This window comes from Sapajus apella, unplaced genomic scaffold, assembly GCF_009761245.1.
Source record: "Sapajus apella isolate SASKATOON/1434 unplaced genomic scaffold, GSC_monkey_1.0 scaffold199, whole genome shotgun sequence".
Taxonomy (NCBI): Eukaryota; Metazoa; Chordata; class Mammalia; order Primates; family Cebidae; genus Sapajus; species Sapajus apella.
The window spans coordinates 737293-755165 of NW_022437139.1; the positions used below are offsets into that span (position 1 = coordinate 737293).

The 17873-nt window shown below is 45.4% G+C and overlaps 3 protein-coding genes, 1 long non-coding RNA gene and 1 pseudogene across 4 annotated transcripts in view; 2 read left to right on the forward strand and 3 right to left on the reverse strand.

The window, feature by feature from the left end:
• LOC116543870 (zinc finger protein 430-like) overlaps positions 1–126 on the reverse strand; it is a 123787-nt gene extending 123661 nt beyond the window's left edge. The window contains exon 1 of the mRNA XM_032269824.1: positions 106–126. The gene's annotated coding sequence lies outside the window, so the exon portion shown is untranslated. The remainder of the gene's footprint in view (positions 1–105) is intronic.
• Positions 1–17873, forward strand: part of LOC116543866 (zinc finger protein 429-like) — a 785602-nt gene that overhangs the window by 572723 nt on the left and 195006 nt on the right. The window lies entirely within an intron of this gene.
• Positions 1–17873, reverse strand: part of LOC116543879 (zinc finger protein 726-like) — an 86306-nt gene that overhangs the window by 5533 nt on the left and 62900 nt on the right. The window lies entirely within an intron of this gene.
• Positions 4259–4921, reverse strand: LOC116543895. The gene is made up of 2 exons (XR_004265751.1): positions 4786–4921; positions 4259–4470 (listed from the first exon to the last, which is right to left on the reverse strand). It is a non-coding gene; the product is annotated as an uncharacterized LOC116543895 (long non-coding RNA).
• LOC116543877 lies at positions 6427–6804 on the forward strand (annotated as a pseudogene).

Here is a 17873-nt window from a genome sequence, read left to right on the forward strand (position 1 = left end):
CTTGGGTTTCAGGGGTGTGCCCCACCGCCCCCAGCTTTTTTTTTTTTTTTTTTTAAATCTTCCAACCTTTTAACTATGTCAACTGTTTTATTTACTCTCACCTACCTGGGGGCTTGGCTACCATACTGTGTCTCTTCATATCTTTTCCTTGCTGCAGACAGGTGACCAGATCTGCCTCAGAGACAGCAATACCTGCTTTATTAAAAATAAAGTACATGAATCTTGCTCACATTCTCAAATTATCAATCTAGTATCATGCTTAGTAAAGATGATATCATAGAATATTCTAGAAAATTAATCCCAAAATACTATTAATGACAGAAAATTCTTAACATTTAGAAAATATTTTAAATTAATAAGTTCTTAATTTTACTACCAGTACTTATGAGTCAAAAATTAGTGGTGGCAAGTAGAATTACATAGGGGCAACAATATTTTATACCACTAAATTTCTGAAATTGCCACTACTCTAGAGTAAAGGATACAGACCAACTCAGGAATGTAAAAAGTTCAGGCCAAGATAAAACATTTAAGTTTTTTCTACATGGACAATTCCTCAAGATTTTTTGAAAAAATGGATTAGAAATTTATTTATGGAAAGCATAAATTACCAAAAGTTATTTTAGAAAAACAGAGAAATGAAACCTTTAGGATATATAAGGAATTGTGTATTAAAGTTATTCTCACCTAAGAAAGCCAGGTTTCTGTAGTTCTCTAACATCACTTTTCTATACAAATCCTGCTGAGCAGGGTTCAGGTACTGCCACTCCTCCAGAGAGAATTCTATGGCCACATCCCTAAATGTCAACGGCCCCTGAAAAACACACACACACACACACACACACACACACACACACACACACACAGAGAGAGAGAGAGAGAGAGAGATTTACAACTGTCCATGGGTGGAATTTATTAAGTTAAGGTTAAATGAAAGAGTAAGGAAAATTGGTTCTGACTTACAGAAATGACTAAAATTATCCAACCATTTTTAACACAGAAATATTATCTAATTTATTCTCTAACTCTGAGAAAAGAGAATGGTATAAGATCCACAACACCAGTATATATAATACTTTTATGAATGATAAAGTATAAAACTAAAGGCATAAGCACAAACGTACAGTTTTAGTGCTATATTGCATCACAAAGAATCAGTTGTCAATACGTTTCAGACAGAAAAAACATGTTGAATTAGAAGGCACCTTTTACGGCAGGGTGAGGTGGCTCACACCGGTAATCCCAGCACTTTGGGGACTGAGGCGGGGAGATCACAAGGTCAGGAGTTTGAGTCCAGCCTGGTCAGCATGGTGAAACCCTGTCTCTACTAAAAATAACAAAAAATTAGCAGGCATGGTGGCAGGCATCTATAGTCCCAGCTACTCGGGCAGCTGAGGCCAGAGAATTGCTTGAACCCAGCAGGTGGAGGTTGCACTAAGCCAAGATAATGCTACTGCACTCCGGGTGACACAGCAAGACTCAATCTCAGAAAAAAAAAAAAAAAGAAAGAAAGGCACCTCTTACATTTTAATGTGTAAATTAAACTGGAGATCTTGTGCATTTTTTTCTTCAGAAGATCTAAAATAAAGTCTGAGTTTCTGAATTTTTTTTTTTTCTTTTCCAGTCCCTAAGCTCTTTTATTCAATTGTATATGAGTTTCTGAATTTCTAATAAGCTCACTAGTAATGCCAAAGTGTTTGGCACAAAACGAGTATTTTGCCAAACATCCAGTAAGTAGAAACAAACATCCTGTGTTTTATCCAGTTATTCTGACCTGTAAACAAAGAGTCTTCATTTTCCAAAGACAGAGATGTGCAAAAAAAAAAACAAGAAGGCAGCTGCCAGATTAAATTATGTGATGGTTTATGCACAGCTCTTCTTTAGCTGCATAAATAAACTTAATAATGGCCGGGCGCGGTGGCTCAAGCCTGTAATCCCAGTACTTTGGGAGGCCGAGGCGGGTGGATCACGAGGTCAAGAGATCGAGACCATCCTGGTCTACATGGTGAAACCCCGTCTCTACTAAAAATACAAAAAATTAGCTGGGCATGGTGGCGCGTGCCTGTAATCCCAGCTACTCAGGAGGCTGAGGCAGGAGAATTGCCTGAACCCAGGAGGCGGAGGTTGCGGTGAGCCGAGATCGTGCCATTGCACTCCAGCCTGGGTAACAAGAGCGAAACTCCGTCTCAAAAAAAAAAAAAACTTAATAAGGAGGAGAAATATAAGTAACTCTATAGTGAAATATATATTTTAGAGAGCTCTTTAAGTAAATTTTCTTTTCTTTTTTTTGAGACAGAGTCTGGCTCTGTCACCAGGCGTCAGGCTGGAGTGCAGTGGCACAATCTCAGCTCACTGCAACCTCTGCCTTCTGGGTTCAAGCAATTCTCCTGCCTCAGCCTCCCAGGTAGCTGGGACTACAGGCATGTGCCACCATGCCCAGCTAATTTTTTGTATTTTTTTAGTAGAGACAGGGTTTCACCATGTTGGCCAGAATGGTCTTGATCTCTTGACCTTGTGATCCACCCATCTTGGCCTCCCAAAGTGCTGGGATTATAGGCATTAAGCCACCGTGCCTGGTTTTATTAAGCCCATAAACCCAACTGGGCTAGGACAATTTTTTTTCTTTTTTCTTTTTTTTGGTGCCATGACTCAGATAGGAACCAAGGCTGATGCGGGCACAGTACAATGTTTTACGATGTGCTGATGTACAGTGAAGAAGAAAGCATCACTGCTGAGATACTGCTCCCCAAAAAGAAAATTATAGTCTGAATTTAACCATACAGAAAAATCAGTTTTATGCAGCGTTCAAGATACAGATATCTTCCATGTTCCGTAATTTTTTTTTTTTTTTTTTTTTTTTTTGGAGACGGAGTTTCGCTCTTGTTACCCAGGCTGGAGTGCAATGGCGTGACCTCGGCTCACCGCAACCTCCGCCTCCTGGGTTCAGGCAATTCTCCTGCCTCAACCTCCTGAGTAGCTGGGATTACAGGCACGCGCCACCATGCCCAGCTAATGCTTTTTGTATTTTTAGTAGAGACGGGGTTTCACCATGTTGACCAGGATGGCCTCGATCTCTTGACCTCGTGATCCACCCGCCTCGGCCTCCCAAAGTGCTGGGATTACAGGCTTGAGCCACCGTGCCCGGCCTGTTCCGTAATTTTTAATAACAATTTAAAGTAGTCTTTATCACCCTCGAGAGCAGGTATCTCCTAATAATTTTTGTTTCAGAGCTTTTGTAATAACCGAGTGAGTTAGAAGGAATGCACCACACACTGAGTTCCAAATTAAGAGTCCTTTTTATTGGCCGGCGACCTCGACTAATGCTCAAAGTTCTCTTGGCCCCAAGGAAGGGGCTTGATTATCTTTTATACCTAGATTTATGTAGGGGAGCCGGAGCCTAGCTGAGGCAGAATTTTACAGAAGCAGAACCAGCAAGTTAGGTAAGGAAGCTGGTAACCAGGGGACAGGAAGTTCCCAGGATTGTTGGTTGCTAAGGGTATATCCATACAATCACTAAGAGGGATACCAGGGGGAGCTTTCCATACAATCAATCACCAAGGAAGGGATTCACAATAGCAGATAGACTTGGGAAGTAGGATGTGGTTACAGTGGTTACAGGTGCCGTGAACCACTTTTAACCCTTCAAAGCTTTGAGTGCAGTTCAAAGCTTTGAGTGCAGTTCAAAGCTTTGAGTGCAGCATGTGACCCAGTAATGCACCGGAGAGGCCTCAGCAGAGAGGGAAAGGCTCAAGAGGGCTTGTCAGGTTTGCAGCTAAGATGGAGTCAGTTAGGCTAACCCAGGTTAGGTTATTACACTTTCAGGGTAATAAATGCCATCTTGTCTAAATAAGCATTTTCTTTTTTCTTTTTTTTTTTTTTTTTGAGACGGAGTTTCGCTCTTGTTACCTAGGCTGGAGTGCAATGGCGCGATCTCGGCTCACCGCAACCTCCACCTCCTGGGCTCAGGCAATTCTCCTGCCTCAGCCTCCCGAGTAGCTGGGACTACAGGCACGCGCCACCACGCCCAGCTAATTTTTGTATTTTTAGTAGAGACGGGGTTTCACCATGTTGACCAGGATGGTCTCGATCTCTTGACCTTGTGATCCACCCGCCTCGGCCTCCCAAAGTGCTGGGATTACAAGCTTGAGCCACCGCGCCCGGCTAAATAAGCATTTTCTTAATCCTGTTCCACATAGAGCTAATGAATGAAACCTCAACATTACATGTTCTCCATCTTTATTAAGGACCCCAGCTTTCCCCCAATAGGAATCTTGAGCATCCACACCTTTCCATGTTCAACAGCAACAAAGGCAACGTTTTTAATATTGCAGATTATAAATGCATGGTGAGAATTCTGCATGGCATATAAAAAGCCATGATTTAGAAAGTGCAGAGATGGCTCTGTGATTAAGGAGATAAATATTTAGCAAACACCCTTGACTGTCAACAGAATTTTAAAAATTAATTAAACTCGGCCGGGCGCGGTGGCTCAAGCCTGTAATCCCAGCACTTTGGGAGGCCGAGGCAGGTGGATCACGAGGTCAAGAGATCGAGACCATCCTGGTCAACACGGTGAAACCCCGTCTCTACTAAAAATACAAAAATTAGCTGGGCGTGGTGGCGCGTGCCTGTAGTCCCAGCTACTCGGGAGGCTGAGGCAGGAGAATTGCCTGAGCCCAGGAGGCGGAGGTTGCGGTGAGCCGAGATCGCGCCATTGCACTGCAGCCTGGGTAACAAGAGCGAAACTCCGTCTCAAAAAAAAAAAAAAAAAAAAATTAATTAAACTCATTAGAGCAAAAGAAACACAAGTAGAGAAGTAAAGGTTTGTGGCAACTAAATGCTTGGCACTCCAGGAGGCAGAGTGTACACAGCTCTTCATCTGACACGTTTAGCTAAAACAAACACAAAAAAAAGCCAATTTTTTTCTTTCACCATTTTTGGAAATTCTTTTTCAGATGATGTTCTCTGGAGTAGTTACACCAGTATCCTCAGAAAATTCCTTTAAAGGTGTCAGCACAGGCCGGGTGCGGTGGCTCAAGCCTGTAATCCCAGCACTTTGGGAGGCCGAGGTGGGTGGATCACAAGGTCAAGAGATCGAGACCATCCTGGTCAACATGGTGAAACCCTGTCTCTACTAAAAATACAAAACATTAGCTGGGCATAGTGGCGCGTGCCTGTAATCCCAGCTACTCAGGAGGCTGAGGCAGGAGAATTGCCTGAACCCAGGAGGCGGAGGTTGCGGTGAGCCGAGATCGCGCCATTGCACTCCAGCCTGGGTAACAAGCGTGAAACTCCGTCTCAAAAAAAAAAAAAAAGGTGTCAGCACCACCTGTTTACCTGCTAGCCTCACACCCACAGATAAAAGAACTAAGACCTGCAGAAAAAGCCCACCCATTTCTGTTTTATATAACAGAAGACTTTCAGGAACAACGAGCTGCTCCATTAATATAAAAATAGGTGTCTCTATTTCTGTATTCAGGAGTCCATGCGCACCACAAATACCAGCAAGTTCTGCTGCAGTAATGGAAATATAGGTCACACTGACCTCTCCCTATCAAAACCAAATAGAACAGTTCCTGTGACCACGTGTAAAGGTGAAACTTCACTCTCATGAATGTATCTTGAACCCCTCATACTTAATTCTGGTCTCACCTCAGAGTCACATGAGACACAATTAAAACAACATATGCCGGGCGCGGTGGCTCAAGCCTGTAATCCCAGCACTTTGGGAGGCCGAGGCGGGTGGATCACAAGGTCAAGAGATCGAGACCATCCTGGTCAACATGGTGAAACCTCGTCTCTACCAAAAGTACAAAAAATTAGCTGGGCATGGTGGCGCGTGCCTGTAATTCCAGCTACTCAGGAGGCTGAGGCAGGAGAATTGCCTAAACCCAGGAGGCGGAGGTTGCGGTGAGCCGAGATCGCGCCATTGCACTCCAGCCTGGGTAACATGAGTGAAACTCCGTCTCAAAAAAAATAAAATAAAATAAAATAAAATAAAAAATAAAACAACATAAATAGTTTCACCTAGAAAAATAAACACAACCCATGGAAAGGCACAAGTAAAGAGATTTCTGCAAATTGGCCATGTAATCCTACTGAGAAGCCTGGGCTGATAACCACTTAGCTAAGCATTGCCTCCCAAACTTTAATGAGCTCAAAAATCACTTAGTAATGTTGGTCCAACTCTATGTAATGTGATTCTGGAGGTTTGTAAAGGGTCCATGGATGGCTGTTTCAAAGAATTCCCCTGTCAATGCTGATGTGCTCCCCCTGGGCGAGCTATTAGCATTAGCTAGAAAAAGGAGACACAGCACAGAGTCCCTTACACTCAGCACTCTTTTCACACCACAAATACTTCTGGTAGAAATAAAGACAAAAAAGCTCCATTCACTCTTTAGGAGACGTTATCTACAGGCACTCAAAATGGTTCAGCATTTCACATACCGATGCAGGCTTCCCTACAATACAGCCTCTAACAAAAATAGGCTGTCCTGAACCCCTGGTAATAGAATTGTTTACCTTTATACCAAGAAGATTGGGAAAGCACTAAAATCTGAATGTTGTATGTGCCCCGGCAGACTTTGAGGGATTCGTGCCATAAGACCAAAAGTTCTTACGAGATTGTCCAAAACAAAGAAACATGTCAGCAGAGCCTATGGTGGTTCCATGTGTGCTAAATGTGTTTGTGGCAGGATCAAGCATGTTTTCCTCATTGAGGAGCAGAAAATCATCATGAAGATGTTGAAGGGGCAAGAACAGAGTCAGAAAGCTAAATATGAAATTTTTTGAGTAATAAAAATGAAAAGGTTTTTGTTTGTTTAAGAGGGAGTCTCACTCTTGTCTCCAGGCTGGAGTGCAATGGCACGATCTTGGCTCACTGCAACCTCCACTTCCTGGGTTCAAGTGATTCTCCTGCCTCAGCCTCTCGAGTAGCTGGGACTACAGCCATGCACCATCATGCCCAGCTAATTTTAGTATTTTTAATAGAGATGGGGTTTCACCATGTTGGCCAGGATGGTATTGATCTCTTGACCTCGTGATCCGCAAGCCTTGGCCTCCCAAAGTGCCAGGATTACAGGTGTGAGCCACCACGCCCGGCCTAAAAATAAAATATTTTTATAAAAAGACAAAAAAATCTCCACTCTAAAGTTTCATATTCTTTGCTGGCTCCTTAAAGTTTACAGGAAAAACAGAAGGCAGCAATAGAAATAACTAAAAGCTAAATATAGACAGATGAAGATCTACAGATAAAGAAATATAAATATAGAAAAAGTTTAATGTGGGCCGGGCGCAGTGGCTCAAGCCTGTAATCCCAGCACTTTGGGAGGCAGAGGCGGGTGGATCACGAGGTCAAGAGATCGAGACCATCCTGGTCAACATGGTGAAACCCCGTCTCTACTAAAAATACAAAACATTAGCTGGGCATGGTGGCGCGTGCCTGTAATCCCAGCTACTCAGGAGGCTGAGGCAGGAGAATTGCCTGAACCCAGGAGGCGGAGGTTGCGGTGAGCCGAGATCACGCTATTGCACTCCAGCCTGGGTAACATGAGTGAAACCCCGTCTAAAAAAAAAAAAAAAAAAAGAAAAAAAAAGAAAAGAAAAAGTTTAATATAGTTTAGAGAAAATTTTTTGTGTTTATATTTACTTGTTTGTGACTTGTGGAGCGACTACTAGATCTGCAGGAATAAAAACCAAGTTGCTAAATGGAATGTTTCTGTAAGCACTGATTTTACTACAAAATTTAAAAATTAAGATCTTGAAATGTACACTTTATTTTTCTTATGTATCTGTTTTTGGGTTTCAGGATATTGTGAACACCAGCTCTAGAAAGTCAGCACGCTTTACCAGCCAAAACTTGAATCTTTATACATCAGTTTTGTAAGGAAAGACTCCAGGGTGGAGCCAGACCTAAATAAGTCCTCCAAAAAGGGTGAATCTGATCAGAACTGAGGCAGGGAGAAGACCCTAGGTAGAATTTGTTGTCTGTGCCTCTGGGGTATTTCCAGTTCTGTTTTTCCTAAGCTTACCTAAAAACTTAAATTTCAGAGTTTATGTAACTTTAATCTATTTTTGCCACTGCTTTGTCAATTTTATAACATATACTAATAAGCAATTTAAATCAATCTTTTAAAGTTTTCACTTTCTAGGATAATTTTAGAAGATAAATATGTATTCTTAGAAAAGTAAAAAAAAATAAAAAATAAAAATAACAACTCTTCCGTCCATAAATATCCCTTCAGGTAATAACATCAGAAGTTACAACAATATTAAAAAAATAAAATAAAAAGTGGACCGAGTATTTTGTTTGTTTGTTTTGGCACACATCTATTCATTGTACCAACCATATGATGCTTATTTCAATCATGTATCCAGTTGCTAGTCTAGACTAAAAGTTTGTGGATAGTAGGGACCATGACTGCTGTATCTATTTTTTGAATGACCATATATGTAATGGAAGCAATTAGTTTATTTGTTTGAGTCACCAGAGCTGTCACCAGACCTCCTCTTTGTCTTTCACCCAAGTACCAGAAAACTTCAGAAACTCTCATCTGGGCACCAACCAAAGTTATCTCTTGTATCAGGGAGAAGACAACACAGGATAACTCCTTTCTCTTACACCGATACAGAAGCAGAATTAATCATTCTTGTCAGCCTGACACAATTCTGCCCTAGACATCCTCAAATGTCTTAAAGACATCTAGCTGGTTGTGAGAGGATTTCCAGTGACCCAGGGCTGATGGTCGAATGATAACCCAGGCTGGAGTGCAATGGCGCGATCTCGGCTCACCGCAACCTCTGCCTCCTGGGTTCAGGCAATTCTCCTGCCTCAGCCTCCTGAGTAGCTGGGATTACAGGCACGCGCCACCATGCCCAGCTAATTTTTTGTATTTTTAGTAGAGACGGGGTTTCACCATGTTGACCAGGATGGTCTTGATCTCTTGACCTCGTGATCCACCTGCCTCGGCTTCCCAAAGTGCTGGGATTACAGGCTTGAGCCACCGCGTCCGGCCTCTCAGACTGATTCTAAATAGAAAATGGAACTGCCTTGGTGGAGCTCCAGAAGCTGGATCACCTATCCTGATTTGCTAGCTTTTGGGTAAGAAAAAGGACAAGAATATTCTATTCCAATATCATAATTTAAAGGTAGGTATAGTTGTGGTCATGGCCCTGAATACTTTGTGGCCTTGATATCTCACTCTTAAGATGCTTGTTTACACTTAACAGATTGTCATCAGCTTCTATTTACACCTGGAGCCTCTCTCATAACTGTAGCAGTCACTACACAAGATCTGAAAAGCAAAGAGCCACATTCTCAAAGGGGGGCTTTAAAATTCCTGTGTTGACAGCCTGGCACCATTGCTCACGCCTGTAATCCCAGCACTTTGGATGCTGAGGTGGGTCAGCTATCTGATTTTTGACAAAGCTGATGTAAGGAATGTGAAAAGAACTTCCTATTTAAGAAATGGTGCTGGAACAACTAGTTAGAACTACGTAGAAGATTAAAACTGGTCTCTTTCCTTATACCATATGTAAAATCAACTCAGGATGAATTAAAGACTTAAATGCAAAACTTATGATTTAAAAAAAAAAAAAACCTGGAAGATAAATAACCTAGAAACTACCATTCTAGGCATAGAAACTAGCAAAAAGATTTCATGATGAAGATACCAAAAGCAATTGCAACAAAAGCAAAAATTGACAAATGGAACCGAATTAAACCGAAGAGCTCTTGCACAAAAAAGGAAAATATTAACAGACTAAACAATCAACAAAAATTTTTTTAAAGTTGCAAACTATTTTCTTACAGAGATTTAATATCCAGAATTAAGACACTTAAACAACTTTACAAGAAGACAGCATACCACCGTATTAAAAAAGTAGGCAAAAAACATGAACAGATGCTTTTGAAAACAAATATGTAGCTAGCAAAAATATTTTTAAAAATTTTCATCACGCCGGGCGCGGTGGCTCAAGCCTGTAATCCCCGCACTTTGGGAGGCTGAGGCAGGTGGATCACAAGGTCAAGAGATCGAGACCAACCTGGTCAACATGGTGAAACGCCGTCTCTACTAAAAATACAAAATATTAGCTGGGCATGGTGGCACGTGCCTGTAATCCCAGCTACTCAGGAGGTTGAGGCAGGAGAATTGCCTGAACCCAGGAGGCGGAGGTTGCGGTGAGCCGAGATCGTGCCATTGCACTCCAGCCTGGGTAACATGAGTGAAACTCCGTCTCAAAAAAAAAAAAAAAAATTTTCATCACATTAGAGAAACGCAAACAAAACAAAAAACTACAATGAGATACCATCTCACACGAGTCAGAATGGCTATTGTTAAAATAGTGAAGTATCCTAGTCAGGGCACCAGAAAGAAAAAAAGTGAATAACAGGTCAGGCATGGTGGCTTGTGCCTGTAATCCCAGCACTTTGAGAGGCCGAGGCAGGCAGAACACATGGTCAGCAGCTCGAGACCACCCTGGTCTAAAATGATGAAACCCCCATCTCTACTAAAAAAAAAATATAAAAATTAGGCAGGTGCAGTGGCTCACGCCTGTAGTCCCAACTACTTGGGAAGCTGTTGGGAAAAACAGCAGAGGAGAAAGGACTTACAGAGTGCCTACATAAATTGGTTACAAGTAACACATAAACAAGGAAAAACAAACTGCGGAAGACTGCAAGAGGCCTCTGAGGAGGAAGGCCTCTCCATGCCTCATGTTCCAGTGCAGGGTGACCTCAGCTCTGTTACCATGAACGTTGTGCTCAAGGATGTAAAACCCCTTGGTAGCACTATGATGTAGCCAGACTTGTAGGCTCCTTGTAAGGCCAGCGTTCCATCAGCTGTACATAGATAATGAGCTAAAGATAACCACAGGTTCTTGTTTTGTGAAACTCCCAAACCGCCACTATTATCAGTCCTTAGAATGACACACCAGTTCCAGCTCACTGATTCACCCCACCATCACTCCACCCCCACCCTATAGAGGATAGTGATTGTAATCAATAAATGGTGTGGGCCAGGCGCGGTGGCTCAAGCCTGTAATCCCAGCACTTTGGGAGGCCGAGGCGGGTGGATCACGAGGTCAAGAGATCGAGACCATCCTGGTCAACATGGTGAAACCCCGTCTCTACTAAAAAATACAAAAAAAATTCAGCTGGGCATGGTGGCATGTGCCTGTAATCCCAGCTACTCAGGAGGCTGAGGCAGGAGAATTGCCTGAACCCAGGAGGCGGAGGTTGCGGTGAGCCGAGATCGCGCCATTGCACTCCAGCCTGGTAACAAGAGTGAAACTCCGTCTCAAAAAATAAATAAATAAATAAATTAATAAATGGTGTGGATGATCAGAGCTCGGGACCTTCGCTGTTTCCTCCAGGGTAATAAAGTGATGTCCCCCTGGTCCCACTTTTTCTCTTAATCTTTTTCTCATTCCTTCGTCACCACCTAACGGGGTACCCACGGGTGATGCAGGGCTGGCTTCTACAGGAAGCCCAGGCAGAAAAATTGCGTGAACACAGGAGGCCGAGGTTGCAGTGAGCCGAGATCGAGCCGCTGCACTCCAGCCTAGGCGAAGGAGCAAGACTCAGTCTCAAACAAACCACGTAACTGTATCTAACCAGTTACTAAATTTGGTTTTCTTCATCATGCATTTTATAAAAGACTTATCTTCAAGCCTCTCTTATAGACCACAAACTACAAACCATAGCTGGGTGCTCTACAATTCTAGAACCACTCTTTGATTAAATTCTTTATTATTTTTGCAGAGACTCCCATATATTTTTAATAGAAGAAAATAGGAACTGGGAACCCCATGGAACAACGGTGTTCCCATTCATGTACCCGAAGGCCAAGTCAGGATTCTCCCCTGACGACCCTCCCGTGGTCCCTGCACAATCTGGGAGAGAAGCAGCGCTCCGGGTGCAAAGCTACCCAGAAAGTGCTTCAGGCCAGGGCACACTCAGGACGCAGGGAAGAGACAGGACATCCGGGGCCGGCTGTTGACACAGCCACCACCTTATGGCTAAAGGGGACTGAGGCTGAGCTGGGCAAGGAAAACTCAGGCACAGATTGCAGAGCTGACTGTGGGAAGACCTGAGTCCTGTCACAACCACTTCCCACCGGTTCCAACCAACCCCTTCCCCTCTCTCTAGATGTGAGACCCAGCACTCACCATTTCTAGGCTTCCAGGGGATCCCGGCATCTTAGCTGTGGATCTCCCAATGCCTGCAGGTCACAGGGCCACAGAGGCTGGGTTTCTAGGAGCGGAGAACCAGAGGAGTGAAGACGAGACCTGGAGCTCCGGTTGCTGTGAGAGATAAAGGGCCAGCCACATCCCGGAAGCTGTGCTGTTCTTTCCAGCTACGTGCCTGATTGGACGGTTCATAGCCCAGCGTCGCTGATTGGATAACGTTTAAAACCCCACCCTCTCAGGCCCTGCGTGACAGAAGATGTGATTAGATGCCAGACTGAAGAGTGACAGCCTAGGCTGCTGTCTATTCAGCCAGGGCTTCCTCTCTGAACTGAGCTAGGCCCACCACAGAGAGTATTTGCATTCAACCTTGTGTATAAGGTAATATGCATTTGTAAATAACATATCATATGGCTATACATAAATGAAAAGAATATAATAACAAGTGTTTTAAATTTTCAGCTTTTTTTTTTTTTCGTGGCTGGGTTCCATAGCACACGCCTGTAATCCCAGCACTTGGGGAGGCTGGGGCAGGTGGATCACGATGTCAGCATGGCCAAGATGGTGAAACACCATCTCTACTAAAAAATACGAAAATTAGCCGGGCATGGTGGCATATACCTGTAATACCAGCTACTCAGGAGGCTGAGGCAGAAAATTGCTTGAACCCGGGAGTAGGAGGTTGCCTTGAGAAACCCAATGTCCAGGGAGGAAATTCTGCAAGGCTGAGCAGGAACAGTGTTTGCAGATTGCACGTTGCAGGGGGAGAGCAATTAGTTGAGGCAGGAAAAAGTTTCACTTCTTTCTATAGCCACATGATTACTTGTGGTTACCTCAGACGTTCTGGCTTCTGGGGACCATCCAAAGGTGTACGTGTAGGTCACCAAGGTTGTAATGGCCAGGCTTGGCCTCGGAGGCCTAACGTTGGCTTATGGTTCTTTGAACAGGCAGCATGAGATTTTAAAAAGGAGGTAATCCTCTGAGATAAAATGTGAACTACATGTAAATTTTGAATTTTCTAGTAGCCAAACTTTAAAAAGAAACAAGGAGCCAGATGCGGTGGCTCACACCTGCAATCACAGCACTTTGGGAGTCCTACACGGGTGGATCATGAGGTCAGGAGTTTGAGACCAGCCTGGCTAACATGGTGAAACCACGTCTCTACTAAAAATACAAAAGTTAGCTGGACACAGTGGCGGGGGTCTGTAATCCCAGCTATTCAGGAGGCTGAGGCGGGAGAATTGCTTGAACCTGGGAGGCAGATACTGCAGTGAGCAGAGATCGCACCACTATATTCCAGGCTGGGCGAACAGAGCAAGACTCCCTCTCAAAGAAAAAAAAGAAGAAAAAAAAAAAGAAAACAGGGGGCCAGCATCGTGGCTAACGCCTGTAATCCCAGAACTTTGGGCAACTGAGGTGGGCGGATCAAGAGATCGAGACCGGCCGGGTGCGGTGGCTCACGCCTGTAATCCCAGCACTTTGGGAGGCCGAGGCAGGTGGATCACGAGGTCAAGAGATGGAGACCATCCTGGTCAACATGGTGAAACCCCGTCTCTACTAAAAATACAAAAAATTAGCTTGGCATGGTGGTGCGTGCCTGTAATCCCAGCGACTCAGGAGGCTGGGGCAGGAGAATTGCCTGAACCTGGGAGGCGGAGGTTGCAGTGAGCCGAGATCGCGCCATTGCACTCCAGCCTGGGTAACAAGAGCAAAACTCCGTCTCAAAAAAAAAAAAAAAGAGATCGAGACCTTGTTGATCAACATGGTGACATCTCTACTGAAAAAGTACAAAAATAAGCTTGGTATGGTGGCACACGCCTGTAGTTCCAGTTCCTGGAGAGGCTGAGGCAGGATAATTGCTTGAACCTGGTAGGCAGATGTTGCAGTGAGCCGAGATTATGCCACTACACTCCAGCCTGGCTACAGAGTGAAATTCCATCTCAAAAGCAAACAAACAAACAAAAACTAACAAGAAGCAGGTTGAATTCATTGTAATAATGTAATTAGCCTCATATATCCAAATATTATCATTTAATGTGTAAGGAATATGTAATTATTAATTAAGTATATAAATATTTGCAATATTTTTTTTTGAGACAGAATTTTGTTCTGTTTGCCTAGGCTGCGGTGCAATGGAGCGATCTCGGCTCACCACAACCTCTGCCTCCAGGGTTCAAGTGATTCTCCTGCCTTAGCCTCCCACGTACCTGGGATTACAGGTGACCGCCACCAAGCGCAGCTAATTTTTATATATATATATATATATATATTTTTTTTTTTTTTTTTTTTTTTTTTTTTTTGAGACGGAGTTTCGCTCTTGTTAGCCAGGCTGGAGTGCAATGGCGCGATCTCGGCTCACCGCAACCTCCGCCTCCTGAGTTCAGGCAATTCTCCTGCCTCAGCCTCCTGAGTAGCTGGGACTACAGACACGCGCCACCATGCCCAGCTAATTTTTTTTGTATTTTTAGTAGAGACGGGGTTTCACCATGTTGACCAGGATGGTCTCGATCTCTTGACCTTGTGATCCACCCGCCTCGGCCTCCCAAAGTGCTGGGATTACAGGCTTGAGCCACCGCGCCCGGCCAATTTTTTATATTTTTTAGAGGCGGGGGTTTCATCATGTTGGCAGACTGGTCTCAAATTCCTGACCTAGGGTGATCCACCCTCCTCAGCCTCCCAAAGTACGGGCAGGCGTGAGGCACTGTGCCTCACCTGTGGCTCACATTTTATTTCAAAGGATTGCCTCCTTTTTAAAATTTCAGGCTGCCTGCTCAAAGGACCAGAAGCCAGGAAGGTCATAAAATTTGAAATTTTAGAATAGTTGTTATTCTATTCTTTTATTTTGTGAATAGCTATATAGCATGTTATTTACAAGCACATATGACCTTATACACAAGGTTAAAGGCAAACACCCTCTGAGGTGGGCTTGGCTCGGCCCAGGGAGGAAGCTCTGCCTAATAAGGCTGCAGCCTAGGCTGTCACTCTTCATTCAACCCAGCGCTGATCACATCTGTCACTCAGGACCTGAAGGGGCGGGTCTTACACATTATCCTGTAAGGGACTCTGAGCTGGGATAGTTCAATGAGACACGCAGCTGGAGCGGACAGGTGGCTTCCGGGCTTGGTGGGGCCTTTGTCTCTCGATGCAGCCGGAGCTCCAGGTCTTGTCTTCACTGCTCTGTGTCCTCTGCCCCTAGAGGCCCAGCCTCTGTGGCCCTGGGACCTGCAGGTGTTTGGAGATCCACAGCTAAGATGCCAGGAATCCCTGGAAGTCTACACATAGTGAGAGTGCCCAGTCAGACATCCTGAAAGAGGGGAAGGGGCTGGCTGGTACCAGTGGGAGGTGGCTGTGGTGGGACTCAGGACTCCCTGCAGTCAGCTCCACAATCTGCTCCCCCAGTTCTCCATGTCCAGTTCAGCCATAGTCCCTTTCAGCCATAAGATGGCGGCTGCGCTGACAGCAGGGGTCCTGGGCGTCCTGTTTCTTCCTTGCTCAGTGACTGTGCTTTGTCCTGGAGCCCTCTCTGGGCAGCTTTGCACCCGCTGTGCCGAGTATCTACCAGATTGTGCAGGGACCATAGGAGGGTCCTCGGGAGAATCCTGACTTGGCGTGCGGGTTTACGGAAGAGCTTTGGTCCGTGAAGTTCTTAGTTTCCATTTTCTCCTTTTAAAAATCTAAGGCAGCCATTGCAAAAATAAGGAATTTAATCAAAGAGTGATTCAATAATTGCAGAGCACCAGTATGTTTTGCAGTTTGTGGTTTATGAGAGGAGCTTGAAGGAAAGACTTTTATAAGGTGCATGATAAAGAAAACCATATTTAACAATTGGTTAGAGGCCGGGCGCGGTGGCTCACGCCTGTAATCCCAGCACTTTGGGAGGCCGAGGCGGATGGATCACGAGGTCAAGAGATCGAGACCATCCTGGTCAACACGGTGAAACCCCGTCTCTACTAAAAATACAAAAAATTAGCTGGGCATGGTGGCGCATGCCTGTAATCCCAGCTACTCAGGAGGCTGAGGCAGGAGAATTGCCTGAACCCGGGAGGCGGAGGTTGTGGTGAGCCGAGATCGCGCCATTGCACTCCAGCCTGGGTAACAAGAGCGAAACTCGGTCCCCCCCCAAAAAAAAAAAACAATTGGTTAGGTACAGGGTTACTAGCAGTTTCTTCAAGTAGGGACTAGAGCCTCCTTAGACCCAAGTGAGACGGGGCAAGAACTTGCAAAGTAAAATGCACCTGGGGCATAGTGTAGTGTCTCCTGAGAGAATGGTTATTGAGCATTTAAGGTGAGCAGAATGGGGTGGGTGAACACCTCAAGTGATTGGGTAGCCCAACTTGACAAATGAGTCAGACACATCTGTTTTTTTTTTTTAAATATATTTATTGAGGGCCGGGCGCGGTGGCTCACGCCTGTAATCCCAGCACTTTGGGAGGCCGAGGCGGGTGGATCACAAGGTCAAGAGATCGAGGCCATCCTGGTCAACATGGTGAAACCCCGTCTCTACTAAAAATACAAAACATCAGCTGGGCATGGTGGTGCGTGCCTGTAATCCCAGCTACTCAGGAGGCTGAGGCGGGAGAATTGCCTGAATCCAGGAGGCGGAGGCTGCGGTGAGCCGAGATCGTGCCATTGCACTCCAGCCTGGGTAACGAGAGCGAAACTCCGTCTCAAAAAAAAAAATAAATAAATAAAATAAAATAAAATATATTTATTGAAATATAAAGAGTCAATGTAAGGAAAAATAGAGGTCACCTTACTTGGCCACAGGTAGATTGCTCATAGGCCCATGGTTGCTGCTGCAGTCACGAGCAGGACATGGGGAGTCCAGCCTCTATGGGTACCTGTGGGCAGGCTCACCTTCGCAGGACAAGCCAGGGGCCATCCCTGCTGTGCGAAACCTGGAGGTCTTCCAGGAAGCTGGCTGCTCCAGAGCTAGCTGTGCAGCCTTTACCCGACAGGCTGGTGCCCAGAGCCACTCCATAGGAGCAGCCTCAGGTCTCACCCACACGAGGGGCTTTCTTGAGGCAGGAGGCAAGCAAGGTGAAGGGAGAGTTCCAGGTCCCACAGTAGCAGTGAGCAGGGTCCAACCATCAGGCCTCAGAGTTTGTCATGCCGCCTGCAAGATGGGCTCCTGTCCGCACTGTGTCCTCGCTTCCTCCTCTTGCAGCAGGGGGAGTCCGAGTCAGAGTCATGGTAGCAGTGCCTGGGCCTCTCGGGAGACATGGAAGAGGTGGTGGCCTCGGCTGGTCGCCTGTCTCTTTCTTCTTCTCTTTTTTGTGTTTCTTCTTTTTCTTTTTCTTCTCCTTGCTTTTCCTGTGGCTCTCAAGAGCTGCTTTCAGTCTGATCCGCCACCCGTGGCTTCCTCCTGGCCGAGGCTGCTGAAGTCCCAGACCCGCCGCTCTCCACGCGGTGGTGTGTGAACACAGATAGCCCCAGTTTGGCGGCCTCCTTGTCCTCCCGCGACAGCGCCACGCGGCCCGCGGAGCCAGTAGTGCTCCCCAGCCCCAGCAGCTGGTCCACGCCCTTCTCCTCGGGGTCGCCTCCTTCCCGCTTGCAGACCTCCGCAAAGTCCTCCTTGCTCAGGCCCGTGGTCTGCTTCTTCACGTTTTTGTAGCCACCGGGTAGTTCTCCTGCTGCTTGTCACGTCCTCCCAGTTGAACTGATCCTGACCGCCGCGCACGCCTCCG